We start from the raw sequence: 22176 nt of genomic DNA, 5'->3' as shown, positions 1-22176 counted from the left end.
CACCAAGGAATTTAAAGTTATTAACCCTTCTCACTTCTGATCCTCCAATGAAAACTGGCTCATGGACCTTTGCTTTCCTCCTCCTGAAGTCAATAATGAGCTCCTTGATCTTGCTGACATTAAGTAAAGGCTTCTTGTTGTGGCACCACTCAAGCTGGAATTTCAATCTCTCTTCTATATACTGATTTGTCACCACCTTTGATTGAGCCTATGACAGTAGTCTCGTCAACAAACTTGAAAATGCCATTGGAGCTTTGCTTCACCTCACAGTCATAAGTGTAAAGTGAGCAGTGCAGGAAATCCTTAAGCAAACACGAGGAAATCTGCAGATGCTGGAAATTCAAGCAACACACACAAAATGCTGGTGGAATGCAGCAGTTTCGGGCCCAGACCCTTTGTCAGAACTAACTGAAAGGAAAGATAGTAAGAGATTTGAAAGAGGCAGGGGGAGGGGAAAATGCAAAATGATAGGAGAAGACTGGAGAGGGTGGGGTGAAGCTGAGAGCTGGAAAGGTGATTGGCAAAAGGGATACAGAGCTGGAGAAGGGAAAGGATCATTGGACAGGAGGCTTAGGGAGAAAGAAAGGGGGAGGGGAGCACCAGAGGGAGATGGAGAACAGGCAGAGTGATGGGCAGAAAGACGGGGAAAAAAGGAGGGGGAGAAATAAAAAACTAAATATATCAGGGATGGGGTAAGAAGGGGAGGAGGGGCATTAACGGAAGTTAGAGAAGTCCATGTTCATGCCATCAGGTTGGAGGCTACCCAGCCGGTATATAAGGTGTTGTTCCTCCAACCTGAGTGTGGCTTCATCTTGACAGTAGAGGAGGCTATGGATAGACATATCAGAATGGGAATGGAACGTGGAATTGAAATGTGTGGCCACTGGGAGATCCTGCTTTCTCTGGCGGACAGAGCGTAGGTGTTCAGCAAAACAGTCTCCCAGTCTGCGTCGGGTCTCACCAATATATAAAAGGCCACACCAGCTGACTCACAGGTGAAGTGTCGCCTCACCTGGAAGGACTGTCTGGGGCCCCGAATGGTGGTGAGGGAGAAAGTGTAAGGGCAGGTGTAGCATTTGTTCTGCTTACAAGGATAAGTGCCAGGAGGGAGATTAGTGGGAAGGGATGGGGGGGATGAATGGACAAGGGAATCGCGTAGGGAGCGATCCCTGCGGAGAGCAGAAAGAGGGGGGTAGGGAAAGATGTACTTGGTAGTGGGAACCCGTTGGAGGTGGCGGAAGTTATGGAGAATTATATGTTGATCCCAGAGGTTGGTGAGGTGGTAGGTGAGGACAAGGGGAACCCTATCCCGAGAGGGGTGGCGGGTGGATGGGGTGAGGGCAGATGTGCGGGAAATGGGAGAGATACGTTTGAGAACAGAGTTGATGGTGAGAGAAGGGAAGCCCCTTTGTTTAAAAAAGGAAGACATCTCCTTCGTCCTGGAATGAAAAGCCTCATCCTGAGAGCAGATGTGGCAGAGGCAGAGGAATTGAAAGAAGGGGATGGCATTTTTGCAAGAGACAGAGTGGGAAGAGGAATAGTCCAGGTAGCTGTGAGAGTCCATAGGCTAATAGTAGGTATCAGTAGATAAGCATTCTCCAGAGATAGAGACAGAAAGATCAAGAAAGGGGAGGGAGATGTCAGGAATGGACCAGGTAAATTTGAGGGCAGGGTGAAAGTTGGAGGCAAAGTTAATGAAGTCAACAAGCTCAGCATACGTGCAGGAAGCAGCGCCAATGTAGTTGTCAATGTAGTGAAGGAAAAGTGGGGGGACAGATACCCGTCTAGGCTTGGAACATGGGCTGTTCCACAAAGCCAACAAAAAAGCAAGCATAGCTAGGACCCATACGGGTGCCCATGGCTACACCTTTGGTTTGAAGGAAGTGGGAGGAACCAAAGGAGAAATTATTAAGAATAAGGACTAATTCCGCTAGACGGAGGAGAGTGGTGGTAGAAGGGAACTGGTTAGGTCTTGACTCCAAAAAGAAGCGGAGAGCTTTGAGACCTTCCTGGTGGGGGATGGAGGTGTATAGGGACTGGACATCCATGGTGAAAATAAGGTGGTGGGGGCCAGGGAACTTAAAATCATTGAAAAAATTCAAAGCGTGAGAAGTGTCACGAATGTAGGTGGAAAGGGATTGAACAGTGTCAAGGTATGCAGAAATGAGTTTGGTGGGGCAGGAGCAAGCTGAGGCAATGGGTCTAACTGGACTGGCAGGTTTGTGGATCTTGGGTAGGAGGTAGAAACGGGAAGTGTGGGGTGTGGGAACTAGGAGGTTGGTGGCAGTGGATGGGAGATCCCCAGAGTTGATAAGGTTGGTGATGGTATAGGAGACAGTGGCCTGATGCTTAGTGGGGTCATGATCAAGGCGTAAATAAGGAAATCCTTAACTAGGTTAAGCGTTAAAAAGAGTTAAAGAACAAACTGAAACCCATCATGTATAAGGCAAGTGAAAATAGCCGATTAGAATTTTTGAGAATTAATTGGATTGGTTTTTGAGACAGACATTTGCAGGAAAGAGATTATAAAGTGGAACTAATACACTATGTTCCTGGGACCTGGGATAGAATAACAGAGCAAGAAGCTGTTCTCTATACCAATCAAAAAAAGTAAGACGAAAATCAACAAACTGTAGATCTTAATTTTTTTAAAGTAGTTTTGACATAAAAAATGGTTGTGAGGTATTTGAGTGCCTGGAATATATACATCATGTTAAGAGTACAGTGTAAAAACATAGATTAACAGAAATTTCTGGAAATACTTGAGTCAGCTAGGATCTGTGGAAGAGAAACAAAGTTAATGTTTTTTTGAAACCTTTCATCAGAATAACTGAACCCTGACTCAGCTAATGAGTCAGGGCTGAGTCATTGCCATTTTCTATTCTGTATGAAATACACCAGATATCTTGCATAATTTGTGTCTGAATTCTTTCTGTAAAAAAAGGTACACTAAAATTAACTCCTATACATGTGCATTCTGTTTACAGAACGGTCAATGTTACTATGAGAACATACATACATATTGGATATGCCACACAATGTATAACCAGTTTGCATTAGCACTTCCCTGTATTCTCTTGTATATATAAGTGTATTTGATATTTGTGTTCTTGAAAAACACTGAAGAATTATTTGAACTTCTGTCCCAAAAAGCTTGGGGAGCTCTCATTCTCTGAGGTGAAGCTGGATAACGTTCCCCAACAATTCTATTCACAGCATCCTACAGCTATATCCTAACACCATTTCCAACTCCTTCTACTTTCCTGACAATTGGAATGCAAAGCTTCATAGTCACTTCAACTGATCAGAAGTAAGATACCAGGGTATACGAAATTGGAGCAAAATAGCCTATTGGCTCCCTGGAGCTGCTCCACCATTTCATGGCACTATTAAGGAAATCATGAGATATAGTAATAATCAGAAGGCTCTAAAGCCCTGAAGGAACTTGACAACTCAGGCTGAATCTATGGAGGGATGCTGAGGTATATCCAAGGATGCACTGGGACATATCATTAGTAATGCGACCTGGGGTCATTGAGTGTTTTAGGTCTTTCAATATCTGACACTCTCGCCCAGGTGACCCAGCCAGGGTTGATCAGGCCAAATAAACAGTTCACATTTTGGTGTGTTCTCTAGATTTCCAGCATCTGCAGAATCTTAAAGCATTTGCTTATTATTGAAGTGAGTACTACATAACATACTTTGATTAATGAAGGCCAATGTGCCAAAAGCATTCTTTATGACACTACTTTCAATGAATTATGGACTATATTCCCAGATCCCTTTGTTCTACCACACTCCTCAGTGCTCTACCTTTCATTATGTAAGACCTACTTTGGTTATTCTTACTGAAGTGCAACACTTTTCTACATTAAATTCCATCTGCCATTTTTCCAACTGGTTCAGATCTTGCTGCAAGCCATGCTAACCTTCCATGCTGTTCACTTCACCCCCAATCTTGGTGTCATCTGCAAATTTGCTGCTCCAGTTAACCACATTATCATCCAGATCATTGAAACAGATAACAAACAACAATGGACCCTGCACTGACCCCTGTACCACTCCACTAGTCACAGGCCACAGTCAGACAGGCAACCATCTACTGTTTCTATGTTTCTACTATCACTCTTCGGCTTCTCCCACAAAGCCAACATCTAATCCAATTTACTAGTCATCTTGAATGCCGAGTGACTGAAACTTCTTGACCAACCTCTTCCAATCAGGACCTTTTGAAATGCCTTACTAAAGTCCATGTAGACAACATCCACTACCCTGCCTTCATCAACTGTCCTGGTAACTTCCTCAAAAAAAACCCTATATGATTGGTTAGACATGACCTACCAGCACAAAGCCATGCTGACTATTGTTAATCAATCCATATCTATCCAAATACTTATATGTCCGGTCCCTCAGAATATCTTCCAATAACTTTCCCATTACTGATGTCAGACTCACCGGTCTGTAACTTACCGATTTTTTTTAGAGTCTTCCTTGAAAAGTGGAGCAACATTAGCTATCCTACAATCCTCTGGTACTTCAGAAAATTGGAGTTCATGATTAATACGACAGTGTGTATAGGAATAGAATGAGTTGGAGGATAAATACGTGGCTGAGAGATTGGAGCAGAGGGCAGTGATTCAGATTTCTGGATCATTGGGACCTCTTTTGGGGCAGGCATGACTTGTACAAAAAGAATGGGTTGCACTTGAATCCCAGGAGGACCAATATCCTGCCGGGGAGGTCTGCAAAGGCTACTGGGGAGAGTTTAAACTACAATTGCTGGGGGGTGAGAACCGAACTGAAGAGGCAGTTGGCTCACAAATAGAGAAAGCTTGGAGACAGTGTGAGAGGGAGGATGGGCAGGTGATAGAGAAGGGACACGCTCAGACTGGTGGCTTGAGATGTGTCTATTTTAATGCAAGAATTATGAACAAAGCTTAGAGCATGGATCAGTACTTGAAGCTATGATGTTGTGGCCATTACAGAGACATAGATGGCTCAGAGGCAGGAATGGTTACTTCGAATGCCAGGCTTTAGATGTTTCAGAAAGGACAGGGGGGGAGGCAAAAGAAGTGGAGGCGTGGCATTGTTCATCAAAGGTGTCACAGCTGCAGAAAAGGAGGAAGTCATGAAGGGATTGCCTATGGAGTCTGTGGGTAGAAGTTAGGAACAGGAAGGGGTCAATAACTCTACTGGGTGTTTTATATAGACCACCCAATAGTAACAGGGACATCAAGGAGCAGAGAGGGAGACAGATTCTGGAAAGATGTAATAATAACAGGGTTGTTGTGGTGGGAGATTTTAATTTCCCAAATTTCAATTGGCATCTCCCTAGAGCAAGGGGTTTAGATGCGGTGGAGTTTGTTAGGTGTGTTCAGGAAGGTTTCTTGACACAGTATGTAGATAAGCCTAAAGAAGAGAGGCTGTACTTGATCTGGTATTGGGAAATGAACCTGGTCAGGTGTCAGATCTCTCAGTGGGAGAACATTTTGAAGATAGTAATCACAATTCTAGCTCCTTTACCATAGCATTGGAGAGGGATAGGAACAAACAAATTAGGAAAGCGTTTAATTAAAGTAAGGGGAAATATGAGGCGATCAGGTAGGAACTTGGAAGCATGAATTGGAAACACGTTCTCAAAGAAGCTTACCTAAGAAATATGACAAATGTTCTGGGGATATTTGCGTGGAGTTCTGCATAGGTACGTTCCAATGAGACAGGGAAAGGATGGTAAGGTAGAGAAACATGGTGTACAAAGGCTGTTGTAAATCTAGTCAAGAAGAAAAGAGCTTATGAAAGGTTCAAAAAACTAGGTAATGATAGAGATATAGAAGATTATAAGGCTAGCAGGAAGGAGTTTAAGAATGAAATTCAGAGAGCCAGACGGGCCATGAGAAGGCCTTGGTGGACAGGATTAAGGAAAACCCCAAGGCATTCTAGCAGTATGTGAAGAGCAAGAGGATAAGGTGTGAAAGAACAGTAAATTTTTCATCAAAGGACATAATATGTCACAACATACAAACTTGAGATTCATTTTCCTGAAGATGTACTCAGTAAATCCATAATAATCATTTTAGAAGTAATGAAAAATTGCACCAACCTGGGTGTTCAACCAGTGTGCAAAAAAGCAACAAACTGAGCAAATACAAAAAGAAATAAATAATGATAATTCCAAACATCAGAATCAGGTTCAGGTTTATTATCACCGGCATGTAAAGTGAAATTTATTAACTTAGCAGCAGCAGTTCAATGCAATACATAATCTAGTAGAGAGAAAACAAATAATTATGATAAATAAAATAAAACAATAATAAGTAAACATGTAAATCAATTATGTGTATTGAATAGATTTTTTAAAAATTAGAATCAGAATCAGACTTTAATTGCCAAGTACCTGTATTCATACAAGGAATTTACTTCCAGCAGATGTTGTCTCTCTGCTCATAACAGATGATAAATATAAATGAAAATATAGAGTATACATACAAGTAGTGCAATCCAAGTAATAGTTAGCCGACAGTTAACCAGCAGTTAACTGTTCAGCAAAGTGACCGCAGTAGGGAAAAAACTTCTCCAGTGCCTATTAGTCTTAGTCTGGAGGGATCTGAAGCGCCTATGTGGGAAATGTGTGAAAACAGAAATACTGTATATTAAAAGAAGTGAGGTAGTGGCCAAAGCTTCAAAGTCCATTTAGGAATCGGATGGCAGAGGGGAAGAAGCTGTTCCTGAATCGCTGAGTGTGTGCTTTCAGGCTTCTGTACCCCCTACCTGATGGTAATGATGAAATTTTAAGGGAATTGGGGGACATAAGAAATGATTATCTTATTCTGGTAAATAGCGGGTTAAAATTAAGTGCCAGCTTGCGTGCGTGCCCTGTTCTGTGAAAACTTGCAGACACTGTCCCTGACTGAAAAAACTGCCTTCAGTTTGTTTGGATTAACAGTACACAGCTGTCGCTTTGAGCACGACCCGTAGGCTGTATTCACATAGGTTTGATATATCATGCCCTACAATGTCACATCACGGATCTATGTTCCCACCTTTGTCTATTAAAGTTTTATTGATAAGGCAAGAATTTGTCTGTAATTAAAACCCATAATTCAGTGTACTCTCTTATCTAATTAAGTTTTGCTCTAACTGACTTGGCAGGAATATCATGGTAACTGAGTGTTCTTTGTCTGCTATTTCTATAAATTGTAGTGTCTCTACCTGTCAAGTCAGAAGCTCATTTGAGCTGGCAGAGAGAGAGAAACTGTCTCTTTGATGTTTGGCTTCGAGTTTCTCGCTAGCTGAGCTCAAACAATAAACTGGTGAAGAATTTAAAGAAAAGAATTGTGTGGTGTAATTATAGGTCCGGCAAATTAAAGTTTTATAGTAACAGTGGGAAAAGGGCATGCCCTGGGTGCTGGATGTCCTTAATAATGGATGCTGCCTTTCTGAGACACCACTCCCTAAAGATATCCTGGGTACTTTGTAGACTAGTGCCCAAGATGGACCTGACTAGATTTACAACCTTCTGCAGCTTCTTTTGGTCCTGTGCATTAACCTCTCCATACCAAACAGTGATGCAGCCTGCCAGAATGTTCTCCACGGTACATGTATAGAAGTTTTTGAGGGTATTTGTTGACATGCCAAATCTCTTCAAACTCCTAATAAAGTATAGCCGCTGTCTTGCCGCCTTTATGATTACATCGATATATTAGGACTAGGTTAGATCCTCAGAGATCTTGACACCGAGGAACTTGAAGCTGCCCACTCTCTCCACTTCTGATCCCTCTATGAGCTATGTGCTTCCTCATCCTACCCTTCCTGAAGTCCACAATCAGCTTTCTCGTCTTACTGATGTTGAGTGCCAGGTTGTTGCTGCGGCAAGATTCCACTAGTTGGCATATCTCACTCCTGTACGTCCTCTCGTCACCACCTGAAATTCTACCAACAATGGTTGTATCATCAGCAAATTTATAGATGGTATTTGAGCTATGCCTAGCCACACAGTCATGTGTATACAGAGAGTAGAGCAGCTGGCTAACATTCACTTGCTCTTAGTAAAGAACTTCTTGTTTTGTCCTGAATAACTGTTCTTTTAAGACTGTTACCCCCAGTTCTTGATTCCTTAGCCAGGGGATTCCTCATATATTAATCTACCAAGTATTTTGTATGTCGCAATGAGGTCACCTCTCATTCACCTGAAATCAGAGAATAGATCAATTGCCTGCTGCATGTATAAGTTAGTTTTCACTGACTCATGCATGGGGGCATCCAGGTCGTTTACACATCAGTTCTCTAATCATTAACAAAATTTTGTTTCATTGGTTTAGACCTTTTTCGTTATAAGTCACTCTCAAATTCCCCCAAATGGTTAAAACTCCAAAGCCTAAATGGCAGTATGTTTTCAGTATTTGTTCACATGTTCTCTCAGAAAGTTCTGTTTGTCTTTTAGTTACAAAATCTAGTTTCACATGACTCGGTTCCTTGTGACCCATTCCAAACAGCACATTCCTATGACTGCATCCTATTACTTGAGCTTCAGAATTCCTCTCAAATACTGCATCTTAAACAAGATTACTCTTCTAAATTCAATGTTTCTTCAGATTTCAGGTTTACTGATTAACATTTCTGCCCCACCTCATTCTTTCGTAGCCAGAATTAAATCCTGATTTCTGGATTTATTAACAATTATTGTCCCATACCCAAATGTGCTGTAAGATAACAGTGTTTACAAACTCTTCACCAATTGGTAAATTTCCTGATCTGGAATGTCCAAGCTCATGAAATTAAAACTAGTTAATTCATATTATATTTATTAGTGCCTGTTTTTTCAATATTAACTAACAACTGAAACATATCTTACATTTACAAACTATGACTGCTGTAAATAGAATCCATAGGGTGATCTTGGCACAGATCGTTTAGCCCATATTGGAACATTCTACTTTGGTTACTGTGACACTATACCCTTTGACACTGAAAAAACAAGTTTCACATGACCAAGCTCCCTGTGACTCATTCCAAACAACACATTCCTATGACTGCAATCCATTTCTTGTGCTTCAGAATTCCTCTCACTGTGTCTGTCAACTAGATTTTGCTTTTTAATTCAATGTTTCATTTGATTTCAGATTTACCAATTGATCTTTTTGTCCCACCTCACTTCTTCGTAGCTAAATTAAATCCTAGTTTCTGAATTTCATAATTGTTTTTTTTTCATGAAATCCAGTGTACAATAAGATGCAGTGGAAGTCCAGATGTACAGCAAAACTTTGATCTGAATACTGGAGTTATCAAACAGTGCAGCACAGGAACAGGCCCTTCAGTCCATCCTGACTACACTGGTCAATCTGGGACTTTGGCTAAATAGAACCCCCAACAACTTCCTCTCTTTTATCTCTCATCAGCCTGGGGTAGATTCCATCAGGCGCTAGAGATGGGGAGTAGGAGAAAGGAAGAGGGACTAAGGGCTCGATGAAGGATAAGACCATAATATATAGGAGCAGAATTAGGCCATTTGGTCCATCAAGTCTGTTCTGCCATTTCATCATCGCTGATCCATTTTCCCTTTCAGCCCCAGTCTCTTGCCTTCTCCCCATATCCCTTTGTACTGTGACCAATCAAGCGTCTATCAACCTCTGCTTTAAAAGTATGTAAAGACTTGGCCTCCACAGCCACCTGTGGCAACAAATTCCATAGGTTTACCACACTTTGGCTAAAGAAATTCCTCCCCATCTCTGTTCTAAAAGGTTGCTCCTCTATTCTAAGGCAGTGTCCTCTTTATATGACAGGCTGTTCAATCCTGGAATCATTTTCATGAATGTCCTTTGAACCCACTCCAGTGTCAGCCCATCCTTTTTAGGGGCCCAAAACTGCTCATAATACTCCAAGTGAGGCCTGACCAGTGTGTTATTAAGCTTCAAAATTACATTCTTGCGTTTATATTCTAGTCCTCTTGAAATGAGTGCTAACATCACATTTGCCTTCCTCACCACAGACTGAACCTGCAAATTAACCTTCAGGGAATCCTGCACAAGGACTGATAAGTCCCTTTATGCCTCAGATTTTTGAAATTTCTCTCCATTTAGAATATAGTCTACCCTTTTATTTATTCTACAAAAGTGCATGACCATTCACTTCCCAACACTGTATTCCATCTGCCGCTTCTTTGCCCATTATCCCAATCTATCAAAGTCCTTTGGTCGCCTCTCTACTTCTTGAAAACTATCTGTCCTTCCACCATCTTCATATAATCAGTAAACTTTACAACAAAGCAATGAATTCCGTCATCCAAGTTATTGACATGTGATATAAAAAGAAGTGGTCCCAACACAGATCCTGTGGAATATTACTAGTCAGCAGCAGCCCACCAGAAAAGGCTCCCTTTATTCCCACTCTTTGCCTCGTACTGCTTTATCAATGCTAGGAGAGAAGGCAATGGCAGATGAACTGAATAAGTACTTTGCATCAGTCTTCACTCTGGAAGATATTAGCAGTATGGTGGAAGTTCCAGGTGTCAGGGGTCATGAAGTGTGTGAAGTTGCCATTACGAGAGACTATGCCACAAAGTCATTATCTAAATCATTGACAAATGAGAAAAGCAGCAGTCCCAATACTGATCCCTGTGGAACACCACTAGTCACTGGCAGCCAACCAGTAAAGGCCTCTTTTATTCCCACTCACTGCCTCCTGCCTGGCAGCCATTCCACTATCCATGCCTGTATCTTTTCTGTAATGCCATAAGGATTTTATCTTGTTAAGCAGCCTCATGTGTGGCACTTTATCAAATGCATTCTGAAAATCCAAGTAAATGACATCCACTGCCTCTCCTGTGTCCACCTTGCTTATTACTTCCTCGAAGAACTCAAACAGATTTGTCAGGCAAAATTTCCCTTCACAGAAACCATGCTAACTTTGATTTATGTTATTGTTAGTCTCTAAGTACCTCAAAGCCTCATCCTTAATAATAGACTCCAACACTTTCCCAACCATTGAGGTTAGTTTAATTAACCTATAAATTCCTTTCTTTTGCCTTCCTCCCTTCTGAAAAAAATGAATTGAATTGACTTTATTACTTACATCTTTCATATACATGAGTAAAAATCTTTATGTTATGTCTGTCTAAATGTGCAATTTATAGTAATTTATAATAAGTAGTATGTACAATAGGACTGTCAATTTAACATAGAAATATGATTTTATCAACGTGAATTAATCAGTCTGATAGCTTGGTGAAAGAAGTTGTCCTGGGGCCTGTTGGTCCTGGCTTTTATGCTGCAGTAAAGTTTCCCAGATGGTAGCAGCTGGAACAGTTTGTGGTTAGGTTATCTTGGGTCCCCAATGATCCTTCAGGCCCTTTTTACACACCTGTCTTAGTAAAGGTCCTGAATAGTGGGAAGTTCACACAACAGATGCACTGGGCTGTCCACACACCACTCACCGAATTTTGCAATTGAGGGAAGTACAATTTCCATACCAGGTAGTGATGCAGCCAGTCAGGATGCTCTCAATTATTCCCCTGCAGAAAGTTCTTCAGATTTGGGGGCCCTTACCAAACTTCTTCAACCATCTGAGGTGAAAGAGGTGCTGTTGTGCCTTTTTCATCACACAGCCAGTGTGTACAGACCACATGAGATCCTTGGTGATTGAGGAACTGAAAGCTGTTCACACTCTCAACTCCAAATCCATTGATGTCAATAGGGGTTAGCCCAGGGATGGGCAAACTTTTTGACTTGTGGGCCACAAAGGGTTCTAAAATTTGACAGGGGGGCCAGACCAGGAGCAGATGGACGGAGTGTTTTGGTAATACACCTCATAAGAGAAAATAAAATATCATGGGATATGTAGAAAACATGTGCTTTAATTTCAATTGAAAATGAACAAATGCATTACAACAAAATATCTGTCTTTGAAGTCCATTTAGCTATTTATTGAAATGACTTTTAAAACACTGAAAATTAAATGAATAAAATATAGCTTTTTTTAATCGTAACAGTTATTATTTTAAAGCACTGAAAATTATGTTATCCTACAAGATATCATCATCACTCTCCTCCTGCCTGTCTTTATTTCAAAAACGGTAGGAGATGCAGGTCTACTTGTCCTGCTCCTTCTTATTCAATTGTCCCCTGTGCCAAAACTCAACAACGACCAGCACAAGGACAGAACAGTGACAGCGCGCCAGTATGCGGAGCACGTTATTTGATCTGCAGCGCATTTTTTATTTTGAGAACGTACGTGCACCTGCGCACTACTCATGTCCATCACTTAACAGAAATGATATGTGACATGTAAGGCCTATTGAAAAAAATATTTTCAAATACATTTTTTACATAACACAACGAAGAAACTTATTTTTAATTTCAGTGGGAACAGTGTTGTTGGTCTCCCTTTTTAGCCAGCGCATCAGTCTGGATTTAGTTTTGTTGTGGCAATTCTCAGGATGGATCTGAGGTGTTAGTCAGTTAACTTGGATCTGTGGCTGGCTTTGTTGATGTTCATGACGCTGAATGCCTGTTCACACAAATAGGTCGAGCCGAACAAAGAGTAAAGCGCAAATGTGGAGTAATACGCTGGACCTCAACAAAGGTCAATGTGTAGCGGTGTGCTACATGCAGCGCTAAAATTACGACACGGAGTCGGTAACTGCAGTCAAAGAAAAAAACTTTATTTGAAATCCCCAGCCTCACTTTTAAGCCTCCCTCAACCTGCTCACCGTGGCGCAGAGGCTCCAAAGCTCTGTGCTCGCAAATCCCCGCAGGCTATCTGCCTTAGCCAGAACGCTGGCTAATTGTGAGCTGGTTTGGATGTGCCAGGACATGGGTCGCCACAAATGTATATAGAGTGCGTCATCTATTGGGAAAATGCCAGAATTGCGGGGGAAAAACATTAACAAGGTTTATTAATATAATTTCATAAAGTTCTGCGGGCCGGATTAAAAAGCTTAAAAAGCGGGCATATGGCCCGCGGGCCGTAGTTTGCCCATGCCTGGGTTAGCCTGTTTCCATTCCTCCTCTAGTCCACAACCAGCTCCTTTGTTTTTACGATATTGAGGGAGAAGTTGTTTTCTTGACAACACTTCTTTGACTTCTTCTCTGTAGGCTGCCTCATTATTATTTGAGATTAGGCCAATCAGTGTAGTATTGTCAGCAAATTTAATTAGCAGATTGGAGCTGTGGTAGGCGACATAATCATGGGTGTACAGAGAGTAAAGGAGGGCTGTTAGGACACAGCCTTGAGGGGCAGAGTTGAGGGAGCCCACTCTTACCACCTGCCAGTGATCTAACAGGAAGTCTAGGATCCAGCTACACAAGGCAGGGTGGAGTGACATCTGCAATCTTCCAGTCCTCCGGGACCATGCTAGAATTGAGTGATTCTTGAAAGATTATGACCAATGCATCTGTTATCTTTTCAGCAACCTCTCTCTGGACTCTGGGATGTAGTCCATCTGGCCCAGGTGACTTATCCACTATATTACCTTTCAGCTTGCCTAGCACTTTTTACTTTGTAATAGCAAAGTAACAGTTGCTTTCTGTTGGTTTTGAAAACCTTCCCAATCCTCTAACTTCCCACTAATTTTTGATCTATTATATGCCCTCCCTTTGGTTTTTGTATTAGCTTTTACTTCTCTTCTTAGCCACAGTTGTTTTGTCTTGCCTTTAAAGTACTTTTTCTTCTTTGGGATGTATATATCTTGTGGCTTCCAAATTGCTTCCAGTAATTCCAGACATTTCTGCTCTGCTGTCATCCCTGCCAGTACTCTTTTCCAATCAATTCTGGCCAACTCTTCTTTCATGCCTCTGTAATTCCCTCTGTACTCCACTGTAATACTGATACACCTGACTTTTCTCCTCAATTTCTCCTCAATTTTCAAGTAAATTTGATCATATTGTGATCACTTGCCACTAAGGGTTCTTTTACCTTGGGGTAAAATTACAGTTAATTGCACAGCACCCAATCTAGTATATCTGATCCCTTAGTGGGTTCAACCATGAGCTGTTCTAAAAAGCCATCTCATAGGCATTCTAGAAATTCTCCATCTTGGAATCCAGCACTAACCTGATTTTTCAAATCTGCCTACATATTTGAAATCCTCCATGACCATTGTACTGGCATGCATTTTCTATCTTCCAATTTAATTTGTAGACCACATCCTTACTGCTGTTCGGGGGTCTGTATACAACTCGCATCAGGATCTTTTTACCCTTGCAGTTCCTTAGCTCTACCCACAATGATTTAATGATATCAAAAGGACCATGCCTCATTTGTTTTGCCAGTCCTGATGAAGGGTTTCTGTCAATTGTACTCTTTTCCATAGAAAAGAGTTCCTCCAGCATTTTGTGTATGTTGCTTATAAACTGGGCTGGCAGCTAGGAACAATAAAGTCTTTGAATCTGGACACAGCAAAATGAAGCTCATATAAAACTGGCAAACCCTCCTCACAAACATTGGGGAATGGGTCTAAATTGGGAGACTTGAGCAAAAGGATGCCAAAATAACAGCTTGACCCAGGTTAGTAGAATCATGCCTTACAGTGTGCCTGGGCACATCTTGTGGCAGGATAGACTCACCAGAGGTGGCAATACAGTTAGTAAAGAATAGCACCAAAGGTCCTCAGCATTTACTCCAGACCCCATGAATTCCCATGGGATCAGATCCAACATGGGTTAGGAACTCTACTCCTTATTAACATGTACTATACTCCTCAGCTGATGAATCAATGTCCTCTATGTTGAACAGTATGTGGAAGAAGCATTGAAAATAACAAAAGCATTCCATGGGAGACTTCAGTGTTCATCACTTAGCCTGAGGCTTGACAGACCAAGCAAGCTGTGTTGGCAGAAGAAAGTGAGAGAGAAAGGCACCTCACTCATCCTAACCAATTTACATGTGGCAGATACATCTGTCCACAATGACAGTGGTAAAAGTGACAATCCCTGGGGGAAACAAAGTCTTTGTTTCATACCAAAGAAGCCCATCATTGTACAGTGTGATGCTAAATTAATTGATAGAACAAACTCTCAACAGATCCAGCAGCTCAAAACTGGACATCCATGAGTGACTGTGGACCATCTAAGCAGCAGAAACATCCACCAACACAATCTGTGAGATCACAGCCCGGTTAGGTTCCTCACTATACTATTACAGTCAAGCTTAGAGATTAACCATGGTTCAATGAGAAGTGAAGAAGACCCTCTTGGAAGGAAGAGCACCACGTATCTCTAAAAATAATGAGGTGCCACACGAGTAAGCAGAAATACACAATGAATGGTTGAAGTCCATGTATTTTACTGCTAGCAGTATGACGCGTAACTCCGCCATGGATAAGCCCCAGCCTGGCTGCAAAAGGAGGACAGTTAATCATGGGGCTAGGAATCCCATCCTGTAAAAACTCAGAGCTACAGAAAAATCGCTGCGAGAGGAAGAATCTTTGCCTAGAAGATATATGAAGATGGGGTATATATAGGGGCAACTTGAAAGACCAGCCCAGGACAGAGGACTTTAGAGAGCTGCTGTCAGAGGCCTGTGACCCAATAGGGGTGATGGACTTAAGTGGAAGAAAAAGAAGTAATTTGGGTAAGGGTGATGAATTTAGAGCATGGATCAGTATGTGAAACTCTGATTTTGTGGCCACAACAGGGACAGGAATGGTGTCTAATGTTCCAGGGTTTCAACGTTTAGAAAAGATAGAGAAGGGATTAAAAGGGGAGCAGAAAGAGCTGCACCATTAAGGGGTTAATACAGGAGGGGCAGTTGAACCATTAAGGGGTTAATACGGAGTGAGGTTGCACAACTAAGGGGTTAAAAGGGGAGGGGGAGTTGCACTATTAAGGGGTTAAAAGGGGAGGGGCAGTTACACTATTAAAGGGTTAAAGGGGAGGGGAGGAGTTGGATTATTAAGGGGTTAAAATGGGAGGAGGAAGAATTGCACTATTAAAAGGATAATAGGGGAGGGAGGAGTTGCACTATCTTATCGTTTCAATATTTTTACTATTTACTTGCATAGATGAATACAGAATACATTATGATATGGAAACAGAAACAAGGTAGCCCCATAGTAAGTTAACCATAATATTGAAAAGGTATATTTTATTCTAATCTAAAGAAAAATCAAAACCCCATAACAAAAAAAAAAGAAAAAGAAAAAAAAAACAACTGTTTGGCTAAAAGAAAAGGAAAAAATCTTGGACATATAGTCATAAATTCAAACAAATAGTAGCCATCATCATTGCTGAACAAGTCGAAGATTATGAAAGTAGTTCCAAAAAGGTCCCCATAATGTGAAAAAATCTTGTCTAGGTACAGAAGTAGAACACCTAATCTTCTCTAGATTTAAACATGACATAACTAAATTAAACTAGATGTTTAAACTAGATGTGCAGGGGGCAGGGATCCAGATCCAGAGGGTTGGTCAGAAGGAGCATGGGGTTAAATGTGTAGAAGGTTTGGGTGATCTTGAGAAGGTCATCAAAATTCAGGGTGCAGTTAGCCCGATGGAAGTTCAAGGAGCTGGGTTAGGTACAGTAGACAGTGTTTTAAGCAAAGAGAGGAGGAATGGGCTAAGAATTCTATACTTGAATGTGCGTAGTGTCAGAAATAAGACAGATGAGCTTGAAGCTCAGATGAAAATGGGGAACTACGATATTGTTGGGATAACGGAGACATGGCTGCAAGGGGATCAGGCCTGGGAATTGAGTGTACCAGGGTATACGTGCTATCGTAGAGACAGAAATATGGGAAGAGGGGGTGGGGTGGCCCTGTTGGTGAGGAATGAGATTCAGTCCTTAGCGAGAGGTGACTTGGGAACAGGGGAAGTAGAGTCTGTGTGGATTGAGCTGAGGAACAGTAAGGGTAAAAAGACCCTAATGGGTGTTGTGTACAGGCCCCAAAACAGTAGCGTGGATATTGGGTACAAGTTGATTAGGGAGTTAACATTGGCATGTGCTAAAGGTAATGCAGTCGTTATGGGAGATTTCAACATGCAGGTGAACTGGGAGAATCAGATAGGTGCTGGACCCCAGGATAGGGAGTTTGTGGAGTGTCTAAGGGATGTATTTTTGGAACAGCTTGTGCTTGAGCCAACCAGGAACGAGGCTATTTTGGACTTGGTGATGTGTAATGAACAGGAATTGATAAGTGATCTTGAAGTAAAGGAGCCATTAGGAAATAGTGATCATAACATGATAAGTTTTTATCTACAATTTGAGAGGGATAAGGGCAGATCAGAGGTGTCAGTGTTGCAATTAAATAAAGGAGACTACAGAGCCATGAGGGAAGAGCTGGCCAAAGTTAAATGGGTGGATGCCCTGGCAGGAAAGACAGTGGATCAGCAGTGGCAGACATTCTTGGGCATAATACAAAAGATGCAAAAGCAGTTCATTCCAATGAGAAGGAAGGATTCAAAGAGGGGGAAGGGGCCACAGTGGTTGACAAAGGAAGTCAGAGATTGTATAGCATTAAAGTAAAAGAAGTATGACGGGGCTAAGATGAGTGGGAATACAGATGATTGGGAAAGTTTTAAGGAACAGCAGATCTTAACTAAAAAAGCAATACGGAGAGAAAAAAATCAGGTATGAGCTCAGTCTAGCCAGGAATATAAAAGGGGATAGCAAAAGCTTTTTTAGCTATGTGAAGAGAAAGAAGATAGTTAAGAACAATGTTGGCCCCTTGAAGAATGAATTGGGAGAAATTGTTATGGGAAACAGGGAAATGGCAACAGAATTTAATGCGTACTTTAGATCTGTCTTCACCAGGGAGGACACAAGCAATCTCCCAGATGTATGGATGGGCCAGGGTCTTAAGATATCAGAGGAATTGAGACAGATTGACATTAGGAAAGGAACTGTGATGAGTAGACTGGTAGGACTGAAGGCTAATAAATCCCCGGGTCCAGATGGTCTGCATCCGAGGGTTCTAAAAGAGGTGGCTCAGGAAATTGCGGATGCATTGGTAATCATTTTCCAATGTTCCTTAGATTCAGGATCAGTTCCTGAAGATTGGAGAGTGGCTAATGTTATCCCACTTTTCAAGAAGGGAGGGAAGGAGAAAACGGAGAACTATTGCCCTGTTAGCCTAACGTCAGTCGTGGGGGAGATGCTTGAGTCCATTATTAAGGACGAAATAGTGACACATCTTGATGGCAGAAATAGGATTAGGCCGAGCCAGCATGGATTTACCAAGGGCAAATCATGCTTGACTAATCTGTTGGAGTTTTTTGAGGGTGTAACAAGGATGTTAGACGAGGGTAAGCCAGTGGATGTTGTGTACCTAGATTTTCAGAAGGCATTCGATAAGGTGCCACATAGGAGATTGGTGAGTAAAATCAGAGCTCATGTCATTGGGGGCAGGGTTTCAACATGGATAGAAAACTGGTTGGCAGATAGAAAGCAAAGGGTAGCAGTGAATGGGTGTTTCTCGGACTGGCTGGAGGTGACTAGTGGGGTACCACAGGGCTCTGTATTGGGACCACAGCTCTTTACAATTTATGTCAACGATTTAGATGAGGGCATTGAAAACTATATCAGCAAGTTTGCTGACGATACTAAACTGGGTGGCAGTGTGACATGCGAAGAGGACGTTAGGAGAATACAGGGAGACTTGGATAGGCTGAGTGAGTGGGCAGATACTTGGCAGATGTCATTCAATGTGAATAAATGTGAAGTTATCCACTTTGGAAGCAGGAACAAGAGGGCAGCGTATTGTCTGAACGGTGTAGAGTTAGGTAAGGGAGAAATGCAAAGAGATCTAGGAGTCCTAGTTCACCAGTCAATGAAGGTGAATGAGCAAGTGCAACAGGCAGTGAAGAGGGCAAATGGAATGTTGGCCTTTATTACAAGGGGAATTGAGTACAAAAGCAAGGATGTCCTTTTGCATTTGTACAGGGCCCTGGTGAGACCACACCTGGAATATTGTGTACAGTTTTGGTCTCCAGGGTTAAGGAAGGACATTCTGGCAATTGAGGAAGTGCAGTGTAGATTCACTAGGTTGATTCCTGGGATGGCAGGGCTGTCTTACGCAGAGAGATTGGGCTTGTACACGCTGGAATTGAGGAGATTGAGAGGGGATCTGATTGAAACGTTTAAGATAATTAAAGGATTTGATAGGATTGAGGCAGGGAATATGTTCCAGATGTTGGGAGAGTCCAGTACCAGAGGGCATGGATTGAGAATAAGAGGTCAGTTATTTAAAACAGAGTTGAGGAAGAGCTTCTTCTCCCAGAGAGTTGTGGAGGTGTGGAATGCACTGCCTCGGAAGACGGTGGCCAATTCTCTGGATGCTTTCAAGAAGGAGCTAGATAGATATCTGATGGATAGGGGAATCAAGGGATATGGGGACAAGGCAGGGACTGGGTATTGATAGTGAATGATCAGCCATGATCTCAGAATGGTGGTGCAGACTCGAGGGGCCGAATGGTCTACTTCTGCACCTATTGCCTATTGTCTATAACATGAATCAACCAATGGGCATGAGTAGGTGAAGCGTCATCTTTCCATTTAAGCAACAAAACTCTTTTGGCTAAAAGAAAAATAAAAGCCAAAATATGCAAATCATTTGGCTTAAGAGTAAAATCATTTCCTCCAACAATGCCAAACAAGGCAGTCAGAGGGTTGGGTTTAATGTTTAATTTAAAAAGCTCCGAGAAAGTTAGAAATACTTCTTTACAAAATTTATCAAGCCACGGACAGGACCAAAACATATGAATTCGAGAGGCCTCTTCGACATTACACCTATTACAGTATGGAGAAAAATCTGAGTAAAAACGAGAGAGCTTATCTTTAGTCATGTAGGCTCTATGAACCACTTTAAATTGTAAAAGAGAGTGACGCGCACATAATGAAGAGCTGTGAACAAGTTTTAAAATTTCATTGCAAGTATCCTCATCAGTTCAAATCTGTAGGTCTTGATCCCAGAGATTTTTAATTTTGTCTAACGGAATGTTTCTCATTGCCAACAACATACTATAAATATTAGAAATAGATCCATTATGAAAAGGTTTCAGAGAAAAAATTGTATCAATTAAATTCTTATCTGGACATTTAGGAAATGTATGAAGTTGAGAATGCAAGAAGTCTCTAATTTGTAAATATCTAAAAAAGTGAGCTTTATGAAGGTTATATTTAATAGATAGTTGATCAAATGAGGAAAGACTATCTCCAACAAACAGATCCTTAAAATATTTAACACCTAGTCTATTTCACTCTTTAAGAAACTACATCAGTCAAAGAAGGTTTAAAAAAAATTAGAAAAAATGGGACTAGAGAGTAAAAAACCAAATATTCCAATGAATTTTCTAAATTGTAACCAAATCCTCAAAGAATATTTAACTACATAATTATCAGTTAAATTACTTCAGGATGGAGAAACTGAAGAGCCATGAAGAGAAATAAATAGAAAATTTATTAACAGAATTAACTTCTGAAGAAAACCAAACCGGACAGTCATCACAGTATAACCAAAACGTAAGGTAACGTATGTTGACTGCCCAGTAGTAAAACCTAAAATTGGGTAGGGCTAATCCCCCATTTTTTTTTTAGTTTTCTGAAGATCAACTTTGTTTAAACAGGGGATTTTATTCTTCCATAAATAAGAAGATATAATCAAATCTAAAGAGTCAAAAGAGGATTTAGGAATAAAAACAGGTAGGGCTTGAAATAAATATAAAAATGTAGGCAAAATATTCATTTTAATAGAATTGATATGTCCAATCAGCGATAAGGAAAGGGGAGACCAGTTTGATAGTACCTTTTTAACATATTCCAAAAGAATGATAAAGTTTTCTTCAAAAAGGTCAGAGTTGACTGATACCAAATTATTCAAAGGAAAAAGTTCACTCATGAAGATTAAGTTTATATCCTGAGAACTGACTAAATTCAGAAAATAAGGAAAGTACTGAGGGTAGAGAGGACTCCACATTAGAGATGTAGAGCAAAAAGTCATCAGCATAAAGCGACAACTTATGAGTGATACCCCTCTTTAGAATACCCAAGATGTCAATGGATTCACGAAACATGATGGCTAAAGGTTCTAAAGACAAATCAAAAAGCAAAGGACTCAGAGGACATCCTTGTCTGGTTCCACATTGGAGATTAAATGGTTTAGAACTCTGAGAGTTAGTAAGAACCTGTGCAGCGGGAGATAAATAAAGTAATTTAATCCATTGAATAAAATTGGACACAAAGTTAAATTTTTCTAATATTAAATAAATAATTTCATTCAACCCAATCAAAGGCTTTCTCAGCATCTAAAGAAATCACGCATTCCTAAGTTTCTTTAGAGGGAGAATAAATAGCATTCAGTAAATGACAAATGTTAAAATGAGAGTAATGATTTTCAATAAATCCGGTCTGGTCATCAGAGATAATAGAAGGCAGATAGTCTTCCATCCTATGAACCAAAAGTTTAGATAAAATTTTAGCATCAACAAAGAAATAGGCCTGTAGGAAGAACAATCAGTTGGATCTTTATTCTTTTTGAGAATAAGTGAAATAGAGGTGTCATAACGGACTTCCAACGGTCGTTCTTTGGATCGGGACAAAAAGGGCGGCGTGAGAGCCAAATTCTGAAGGAAGGCAGTTTTTTTAAAAAAACTTCTTCAAGTACAAGGAGAGCGAGACTGCACAGGCGTGTGACGTAGACAGGACAGCATGGAGAGTTTAAAAAGAAGAACACCCTATACAGTGGGCAGTGGTCAGAGCGGGCAGCAGAGTGAGTGGCAGCAGAGTGTAGAGCTTTGGCTCAATGGGCTTCGGCAGTAACGGAAAGAGGCGAGAGCAAGGCACCAACTCTTTTTCTCCCCTTGGCAAATTGGCCTGGGCAGATGGAGAACCAGCAGTGCTCACACAGCTAACAGTACAGTTTAAAAAGTTTGTGTGTTTGGCGAGTTAAGTGGGTGAGTAGACTTATATTTCCTTGTTTCATTCCTGTAGGATTAGGTAGCATGTCGACAGGGTTAGTGCTTTGTTCAGGGTGTCAGATGTAGGAATCCTGGGGGACCTTCCGCCTCCCTGATGGCCACATCTGCACCAGGTGCATCGAGATGCAGCTCCTCAGAGACCGTGTTAGGGATCTGGAGCTGCAGCTTGATGACCTACTGCTTATTAGGGAAAGTGAGAAGTGATAGACAGAAGCCAAGAGAGGTAGTCATTCCTAGGCTACAGGGATCAGAAAACTGGGTGACTCAGGAGAGGG

Source organism: Hypanus sabinus, chromosome 6, assembly GCF_030144855.1.
Source record: "Hypanus sabinus isolate sHypSab1 chromosome 6, sHypSab1.hap1, whole genome shotgun sequence".
Classification (NCBI taxonomy): Eukaryota; Metazoa; Chordata; class Chondrichthyes; order Myliobatiformes; family Dasyatidae; genus Hypanus; species Hypanus sabinus.
Note: the sequence above shows the minus strand (reverse complement) of the source record.